Below are 11,253 nucleotides of genomic sequence, written 5' to 3'. Positions count from 1 at the left end.
GACACACTGCCTTTCACACACTGACACACTGAGTGAGCGCTGACACACTGCCTTTCACACACTGACACACTGAGGGAGCACTGACACACTGCCTTTCACACACTGAGGGAGCGCTGACACACTGCCTTTCACACACTGAGGGAGCGCTGACACACTGAGTGAGCGCTGACACACTGCCTTTCACACACTGAGACACTGAGGGAGCGCTGACACACTGCCTTTCACACACTGACACACTGAGGGAGCGCTGACACACTGCCTTTCACACACTGAGGGAGCGCTGACACACTGCCTTTCACACACTGACACACTGAGGGAGCGCTGACACACTGCGTTTCACACACTGACACACTGAGGGAGCGCTGACACACTGCCTTTCACACACTGACACACTGAGGGAGCGCTGACACACTGCCTTTCACACACAGACACACTGAGGGAGCGCTGACACACTGCCTTTCACACACTGAGACACTGAGGGAGCGCTGACACACTGCCTTTCAGACACTGACACACTGAGGGAGCGCTGACACACTGCCTTTCACACACTGACACACTGAGGCAGCGCTGACACACTGCCTTTCACACACTGACACACTGAGGGAGCGCTGACACACTGCCTTTCACAGACTGACACACTGAGGGAGCGCTGATACACTGCCTTTCACACACTGAGGGAGCGCTGACACACTGAGTGAGCGCTGACACACTGCCTTTCACACACTGAGACACTGAGGGAGCGCTGACACACTGCCTTTCACACACTGACACACTGAGGGAGTGCTGGCACACTGCCTTTCACACACAGACACACTGAGGGAGCGCTGACACACTGCCTTTCACACACTGACACTGAGGGAGCGCTGACACACTGCCTTTCACACACTGACACACCGAGGGAGCGCTGACACACTGCCTTTCACACACTGAGGGAGCGCTGACACACTGCCTTTCACACACTGAGGGAGCGCTGACGCACTGCTTTTCACACACTGACACTGAGGGAGCGCTGACACACTGCCTTTCACACACTGACACACTGAGGGAGCGCTGACACACTGCTTTTCACACACTGACACACTGAGGGAGCGCTGACACACTGCCTTTCACACACTGACACACTGAGGGAGCGCTGACACACTGCCTTTCACACACTGACACACTGAGGGAGCGCTGACACACTGCTTTTCACACACTGACACACTGAGGGAGCGCTGACACACTCCCTTTCACACACAGGCACTGAGGGAGCGCTGACACACTGCCTTTCACACACAGACACTGAGGGAGCGCTGACACACTGCCTTTCACACACAGACACACTGAGAGAGCGCTGACACACTGCCTTTCACACACTGAGGGAGCGCTGACACACTGCCTTTCACACACTGAGACACTGAGGGAGCGCTGACACACTGCCTTTCACACACTGACACACTGAGGGAGCGCTGACACACTGCCTTTAACGCACTGAGTGAGCGCTGACACACTGCCTTTCACACACTGACACACTGAGGGAGCGCTGACACACTGCCTTTCACACACTGACACACTGAGGGAGCGCTGACACAGTGCCTTTCACACACTGACACACTGAGGGAGCGCTGACACACTGCCTTTCACACACTGAGGGAGCGCTGGCACACTGCCTTTCACACACTGAGGGAGCGCTGGCACACTGCCTTTCACACACTGAGGGAGCGCTGACACACTGCCTTTCACACACTGAGGGAGCGTTGACACACTGCCTTTCACACACTGACACACTGAGGGAGCGCTGACACACTGCCTTTCACACACTGACACACTGAGGCAGCGCTGACACACTGCCTTTCACACACTGACACACTGAGGGAGCGCTGACACACTGCCTTTCAGACACTGAGACACTGAGGGAGCGCTGACACACTGCCTTTCACACACTGACACACTGAGGGAGCGCTGACACACTGCCTTTCAGACACTGACACACTGAGTGAGCGCTGACACACTGCCTTTCAGACACTGACACACTGAGGGAGCGCTGACACACTGCCTTTCACACACAGACACACTGAGGGAGCGCTGACACACTGTCTTTCACACACTGACACACTGCCTTTCACACACTGACACACTGAGGGAGCGCTGACACACTGCCTTTCACACACAGACACCGAGGGAGCGCTGACACACTGCCTTTCACACACTGACACACTGCCTTTCACACACTGACACACTGAGGCAGCGCTGACACACTGCCTTTCACACACTGACACACTGAGGGAGCGCTGACACACTGCCTTTCACACACTGACACACTGAGGGAGCGCTGACACACTGCCTTTCAGACACAGACACTGAGGCAGCGCTGACACACTGCCTTTCACACACTGACACACTGAGGGAGCACTGACACACTGCCTTTCACACACTGAGGGAGCGCTGACACACTGCCTTTCACACACTGAGGGAGCGCTGACACACTGAGTGAGCGCTGACACACTGCCTTTCACACACTGAGACACTGAGGGAGCGCTGACACACTGCCTTTCACACACTGACACACTGAGGGAGCGCTGACACACTGCCTTTCACACACTGACACACTGAGGGAGCGCTGGCACACTGCCTTTCACACACTGAGGGAGCGCTGACGCACTGCTTTTCACACACTGACACTGAGGGAGCGCTGACACACTGCCTTTCACACACTGACACACTGAGGGAGCGCTGACACACTGCTTTTCACACACTGACACACTGAGGGAGCGCTGACACACTCCCTTTCACACACAGACACTGAGGGAGCGCTGACACACTGCCTTTCACACACAGACACTGAGGGAGCGCTGACACACTGCCTTTCACACACAGACACACTGAGAGAGCGCCGACACACTGCCTTTCACACACTGACACACTGAGGGAGCGCTGACACACTGCCTTTCACACACTGACACACTGAGGGAGCGCTGAAAGACTGACTTTCACACACTGACACACTGAGTGAGCGCTGACACACTGCCTTTCACACACTGACACACTGAGGGAGCGCTGACACACTGCCTTTCACACACTGACACACTGAGGGAGCGCTGACACACTGCCTTTCACACACTGAGGGAGCGCTGACACACTGCCTTTCACACACTGAGGGAGCGCTGGCACACTGCCTTTCACACACTGACACAGTGAGGGAGCGCTGACACACTGCCTTTCACACACTGACACACTGAGGCAGCGCTGACACACTGCCTTTCACACACTGACACACTGAGGGAGCGCTGACACACTGCCTTTCACAAACTGACACTGAGGGAGCGCTGACACACTGTCTTTCACACACTGACACACTGAGGGAGCGCTGACGCACTGCCTTTCACACACTGAGGGAGCGCTGATGCACTGCTTTTCACACACTGACACTGAGGGAGCGCTGACACACTGCTTTTCACACACTGACACACTGAGGGAGCGCTGACACACTGCCTTTCACACACTGACACACTGAGGGAGCGCTGACACACTGCCTTTCACACACTGACACACTGAGGGAGCGCTGACACACTGCTTTTCACACACTGACACACTCCCTTTCACACACAGACACACTGAGGGAGCGCTGACACACTGCCTTTCACACACAGACACTGAGGGAGCGCTGACACACTGCCTTTCACACACAGACACACTGAGAGAGCGCTGACACACTGCCTTTCACACACTGACACACTGAGGGAGCGCTGACACACTGCCTTTCACACACTGAGGGAGCGCTGACACACTGCCTTTCACACACTGACACACTGAGGGAGCGCTGACACACTGCCTTTCACACACTGACACACTGAGGGAGCGCTGACACACTGCCTTTCACACACTGAGGGAGCGCTGACACACTGCCTTTCACACACTGACACACTGAGGGAGCGCTGACACACTGCCTTTCACACACTGAGGGAGCGCTGACACACTGCCTTTCACACACTGACACACTGAGGGAGCGCTGACACACTGCCTTTCACACACTGACACACTGAGGCAGCGCTGACACACTGCCTTTCACACACTGACACACTGAGGGAGCGCTGACACACTGCCTTTCACAAACTGACACTGAGGGAGCGCTGACACACTGTCTTTCACACACTGACACACTGAGGGAGCGCTGACACACTGCCTTTCAGACACTGAGACACTGAGGGAGCGCTGACACACTGCCTTTCACACACTGACACACTGAGGGAGCGCTGACACACTGCCTTTCACACACTGACACACTGAGGGAGCGCTGACACACTGCCTTTCAGACACTGACACACTGAGGGAGCGCTGACACACTGCCTTTCAGACACTGACACACTGAGGGAGCGCTGACACACTGCCTTTCACACACTGACACACTGAGGGAGCGCTGACACACTGCCTTTCACACACTGACACTGAGGGAGCGCTGGCACACTGCCTTTCACACACAGACACACTGAGGGAGCGCTGACACACTGTCTTTCACACACTGACACACTGCCTTTCACACACTGACACACTGAGGGAGCGCTGACACACTGCCTTTCACACACAGACACCGAGGGAGCGCTGACACACTGCCTTTCACACACTGACACACTGAGGGAGCGCTGACACACTGCCTTTCACACACTGACACACTGAGGGAGCGCTGACACACTGCCTTTCAGACACAGACACTGAGGCAGCGCTGACACACTGCCTTTCACACACTGACACACTGAGTGAGCGCTGACACACTGCCTTTCACACACTGACACACTGAGGGAGCACTGACACACTGCCTTTCACACACTGAGGGAGCGCTGACACACTGCCTTTCACACACTGAGGGAGCGCTGACACACTGAGTGAGCGCTGACACACTGCCTTTCACACACTGAGACACTGAGGGAGCGCTGACACACTGCCTTTCACACACTGACACACTGAGGGAGCGCTGACACACTGCCTTTCACACACTGAGGGAGCGCTGACACACTGCCTTTCACACACTGACACACTGAGGGAGCGCTGACACACTGCGTTTCACACACTGACACACTGAGGGAGCGCTGACACACTGCCTTTCACACACTGACACACTGAGGGAGCGCTGACACACTGCCTTTCACACACAGACACACTGAGGGAGCGCTGACACACTGCCTTTCACACACTGAGACACTGAGGGAGCGCTGACACACTGCCTTTCAGACACTGACACACTGAGGGAGCGCTGACACACTGCCTTTCACACACTGACACACTGAGACAGCGCTGACACACTGCCTTTCACACACTGACACACTGAGGGAGCGCTGACACACTGCCTTTCACAGACTGACACACTGAGGGAGCGCTGATACACTGCCTTTCACACACTGAGGGAGCGCTGACACACTGAGTGAGCGCTGACACACTGCCTTTCACACACTGAGACACTGAGGGAGCGCTGACACACTGCCTTTCACACACTGACACACTGAGGGAGTGCTGGCACACTGCCTTTCACACACAGACACACTGAGGGAGCGCTGACACACTGCCTTTCACACACTGACACTGAGGGAGCGCTGACACACTGCCTTTCACACACTGACACACCGAGGGAGCGCTGACACACTGCCTTTCACACACTGAGGGAGCGCTGACACACTGCCTTTCACACACTGAGGGAGCGCTGACGCACTGCTTTTCACACACTGACACTGAGGGAGCGCTGACACACTGCCTTTCACACACTGACACACTGAGGGAGCGCTGACACACTGCTTTTCACACACTGACACACTGAGGGAGCGCTGACACACTGCCTTTCACACACTGACACACTGAGGGAGCGCTGACACACTGCCTTTCACACACTGACACACTGAGGGAGCGCTGACACACTGCTTTTCACACACTGACACACTGAGGGAGCGCTGACACACTCCCTTTCACACACAGGCACTGAGGGAGCGCTGACACACTGCCTTTCACACACAGACACTGAGGGAGCGCTGACACACTGCCTTTCACACACAGACACACTGAGAGAGCGCTGACACACTGCCTTTCACACACTGAGGGAGCGCTGACACACTGCCTTTCACACACTGAGACACTGAGGGAGCGCTGACACACTGCCTTTCACACACTGACACACTGAGGGAGCGCTGACACACTGCCTTTAACGCACTGAGTGAGCGCTGACACACTGCCTTTCACACACTGACACACTGAGGGAGCGCTGACACACTGCCTTTCACACACTGACACACTGAGGGAGCGCTGACACAGTGCCTTTCACACACTGACACACTGAGGGAGCGCTGACACACTGCCTTTCACACACTGAGGGAGCGCTGGCACACTGCCTTTCACACACTGAGGGAGCGCTGGCACACTGCCTTTCACACACTGAGGGAGCGCTGACACACTGCCTTTCACACACTGAGGGAGCGTTGACACACTGCCTTTCACACACTGACACACTGAGGGAGCGCTGACACACTGCCTTTCACACACTGACACACTGAGGCAGCGCTGACACACTGCCTTTCACACACTGACACACTGAGGGAGCGCTGACACACTGCCTTTCAGACACTGAGACACTGAGGGAGCGCTGACACACTGCCTTTCACACACTGACACACTGAGGGAGCGCTGACACACTGCCTTTCAGACACTGACACACTGAGTGAGCGCTGACACACTGCCTTTCAGACACTGACACACTGAGGGAGCGCTGACACACTGCCTTTCACACACAGACACACTGAGGGAGCGCTGACACACTGTCTTTCACACACTGACACACTGCCTTTCACACACTGACACACTGAGGGAGCGCTGACACACTGCCTTTCACACACAGACACCGAGGGAGCGCTGACACACTGCCTTTCACACACTGACACACTGCCTTTCACACACTGACACACTGAGGCAGCGCTGACACACTGCCTTTCACACACTGACACACTGAGGGAGCGCTGACACACTGCCTTTCACACACTGACACACTGAGGGAGCGCTGACACACTGCCTTTCAGACACAGACACTGAGGCAGCGCTGACACACTGCCTTTCACACACTGACACACTGAGGGAGCACTGACACACTGCCTTTCACACACTGAGGGAGCGCTGACACACTGCCTTTCACACACTGAGGGAGCGCTGACACACTGAGTGAGCGCTGACACACTGCCTTTCACACACTGAGACACTGAGGGAGCGCTGACACACTGCCTTTCACACACTGACACACTGAGGGAGCGCTGACACACTGCCTTTCACACACTGACACACTGAGGGAGCGCTGGCACACTGCCTTTCACACACTGAGGGAGCGCTGACGCACTGCTTTTCACACACTGACACTGAGGGAGCGCTGACACACTGCCTTTCACACACTGACACACTGAGGGAGCGCTGACACACTGCTTTTCACACACTGACACACTGAGGGAGCGCTGACACACTCCCTTTCACACACAGACACTGAGGGAGCGCTGACACACTGCCTTTCACACACAGACACTGAGGGAGCGCTGACACACTGCCTTTCACACACAGACACACTGAGAGAGCGCCGACACACTGCCTTTCACACACTGACACACTGAGGGAGCGCTGACACACTGCCTTTCACACACTGACACACTGAGGGAGCGCTGAAAGACTGACTTTCACACACTGACACACTGAGTGAGCGCTGACACACTGCCTTTCACACACTGACACACTGAGGGAGCGCTGACACACTGCCTTTCACACACTGACACACTGAGGGAGCGCTGACACACTGCCTTTCACACACTGAGGGAGCGCTGACACACTGCCTTTCACACACTGAGGGAGCGCTGGCACACTGCCTTTCACACACTGACACAGTGAGGGAGCGCTGACACACTGCCTTTCACACACTGACACACTGAGGCAGCGCTGACACACTGCCTTTCACACACTGACACACTGAGGGAGCGCTGACACACTGCCTTTCACAAACTGACACTGAGGGAGCGCTGACACACTGTCTTTCACACACTGACACACTGAGGGAGCGCTGACACACTGCCTTTCAGACACTGAGACACTGAGGGAGCGCTGACACACTGCCTTTCACACACTGACACACTGAGGGAGCGCTGACACACTGCCTTTCAGACACTGACACACTGAGGGAGCGCTGACACACTGCCTTTCACACACTGACACTGAGGGAGCGCTGACACACTGCCTTTCACACACAGACACACTGAGGGAGCGCTGACACACTGCCTTTCACACACTGACACTGAGGGAGCGCTGACACACTGCCTTTCACACACTGACACACTGAGGGAGCGCTGACACACTGCCTTTCAGACACTGACACACTGAGGGAGCGCTGACACACTGCCTTTCACACACTGACACTGATGGAGCGCTGACACACTGCCTTTCACACACTGACACACTGCCTTTCACACACTGACACACTGAGGGAGCGCTGACACACTGCCTTTCACACACTGACACACTGAGGGAGCGCTGACACACTGCCTTTCACACACTGACACACTGAGGGAGCGCTGACACACTGCCTTTCCCACACAGACACTGAGGGAGCGCTGACACACTGCCTTTCACACACAGACACACTGAGGGAGCGCTGACACACTGTCTTTCACACACTGACACACTGCCTTTCACACACTGACACACTGAGGGAGCGCTGACACACTGCCTTTCACACACAGACACCGAGGGAGCGCTGACACACTGCCTTTCACACACCGACACACTGAGGGAGCGCAGACACACTGCCTTTCACACACTGACACACTGCCTTTCACACACTGACACACTGAGGGAGCGCTGACACACTGCCTTTCAGACACAGACACTGAGGCAGCGCTGACACACTGCCTTTCACACAGTGACACACTGAGTGAGCGCTGACACACTGCCTTTCACACACAGACACTGAGGCAGCGCTGACACACTGCCTTTCACACACTGACACACTGAGGGAGCGCTGACACACTACCTTTCACAGACTGACACACTGAGTGAGCGCTGACACACTGCCTTTCACACACTGACACTGAGGGAGCGCTGACACACTGCCTTTCACACACTGACACACTGAGGGAGCGCTGACACACTGCCTTTCACACACTGACACACTGAGGGAGCGCTGACACACTGCCTTTCACACACTGACACACTGAGGGAGCGCTGACACACTACCTTTCACACACTGACACACTGCCTTTCACACACTGACACACTGAGGGAGCGCTGACACACTGCCTTTCACACACAGACACTGAGGGAGCGCTGACACACTGCCTTTCACACACTTACACACTGAGGGAGCGCTGACACACTGCCTTTCACACACAGACACTGAGGGAGCGCTGACACACTCCCTTTCACACACTGAGGGAGCGCTGACACACTGCCTTTCACACACTGACACACTGAGGGAGCGCTGACACACTGCCTTTCACACACAGACACTGAGGGAGCGCTGACACACTGCCTTTCACACACTGACACACTGAGGGAGCGCTGACACACTGTCTTTCACACACTGACACACTGAGGGAGCGCTGACACACTGCCTTTCACACGAGTTGTCCATGAGAGTGCAGCCAATGACACCCAAGAACCTCTAGACTCCAACAACTGCAGTGAGTTGTTGCTGCCTTGTCTCTTTCTATGATTATCGATGGAGATGGACGGAATAGTCTTCCTCCCAGAACAGCAAAGTGCCACGAGATTGATCAGTAATAACATTCCCGCCACTTGTGGAACATTCCTTACGTCATTCCCGCCATTTGTGGAACATTCCTTACCCTATTCCCTCCACTTGTGGAACATTCCTTTCCCCATTCCCGCCACTCTGGAACATTCCTTACCCCATTCCCGCCACTTGTGGAACATTCCTTACCCCATTCCCGCCACTTGTGGTACATTCCTGACCCTATTCCCTCCACTTGTGGTACATTCCTTACCCCATTCCCTCCACTTGTGGAACATTCTGGGGCCGTTGCTGTTTGTCATTTTTATTAATGACCTAGAGGAAGGCGCAGAAGGGTGGGTGAGTAAATTTGCAGACGATAATAAAGTCGGTGGTGTTGTCGATAATGTGGAAGGATGTAGCAGGTTACAGAGGGATATAGATAAGCTGCAGAGCTGGGCTGAGAGGTGGCAAATGGAGTTTAATGTAGAGAAGTGTGAGGTGATTCACTTTGGAAGGAATAACAGGAATGCGGAATATTTGGCTAATGGAAAAGTTCTTGAAAGTGTGGATGAGCAGAGGGATCTAGGTGTCCATGTACATAGATCCCTGAAAGTTGCCACCCAGGTTGATAGGGTTGTGAAGAAGGCCTATGGAGTGTTGGCCTTTATTGGTAGAGGGATTGAGTTCCGGAGTCAGGAGGTCATGTTGCAGCTGTACAGAACTCTGGTACGGCCGCATTTGGAGTATTGCGTACAGTTCTGGTCACCGCATTATAGGAAGGACGTGGGGGCTTTGGAGCAGGTGCAGAGGAGATTTACCAGGATGTTGCCTGGTATGGAGGGAAAATCTTATGAGGAAAGGCTGATGGACTTGAGGTTGTTTTCGTTGGAGAGGAGAAGGTTAAGAGGAGACTTAATAGAGGCATACAAAATGATCAGGGGGTTGGATAGGGTGGACAGTGAGAGCCTTCTCCCGCGGATGGAAATGGCTGGCACGAGGGGACATAGCTTTAAACTGAGGGGTAATAGATATAGGACAGAGGTAGGTTCTTTACGCAAAGAGTAGTGAGGCCGTGGAATGCCCTACCTGCTACAGTAGTGAACTCGCCAACATTGAGGGCATTTAAAAGTTTATTGGATAAACATATGGATGATAATGGCATAGTGTAGGTTAGATGGCTTTTGTTTCGGTGCAACATTGTGGGCTGAAGGGCCTGTACTGCGCTGTATTGTTCTATGTTCTATTCCTTACCCTATTCCCTCCACTTGTGGTACATTCCTTACCCCATTCCCTTCCTTTTGGGGTACTTTCTATTCCTCAGAACAATCCAAATGATTGGAGGACACATCTGCTTAAACTTCACACTCTGCTGCCTTGATCTTATCTCTACCTTTCCTCCTCAAACGGTTTCTATCCCGGTAATTGGTAACCGTTCTAATTTACTCCCTCTGTAGCTACAGTCCCGAGTCATCATTCAGTAGCTGGGATAGTCACTGGTCTTGCTCCTCCCCCGGTCCCACTGTCATCCCTGAGGGAAT

Source organism: Scyliorhinus torazame, unplaced genomic scaffold (genome assembly GCF_047496885.1).
Source record: "Scyliorhinus torazame isolate Kashiwa2021f unplaced genomic scaffold, sScyTor2.1 scaffold_635, whole genome shotgun sequence".
Lineage (NCBI taxonomy): Eukaryota > Metazoa > Chordata > Chondrichthyes > Carcharhiniformes > Scyliorhinidae > Scyliorhinus > Scyliorhinus torazame.
This window is presented reverse-complemented; position numbering follows the sequence as displayed.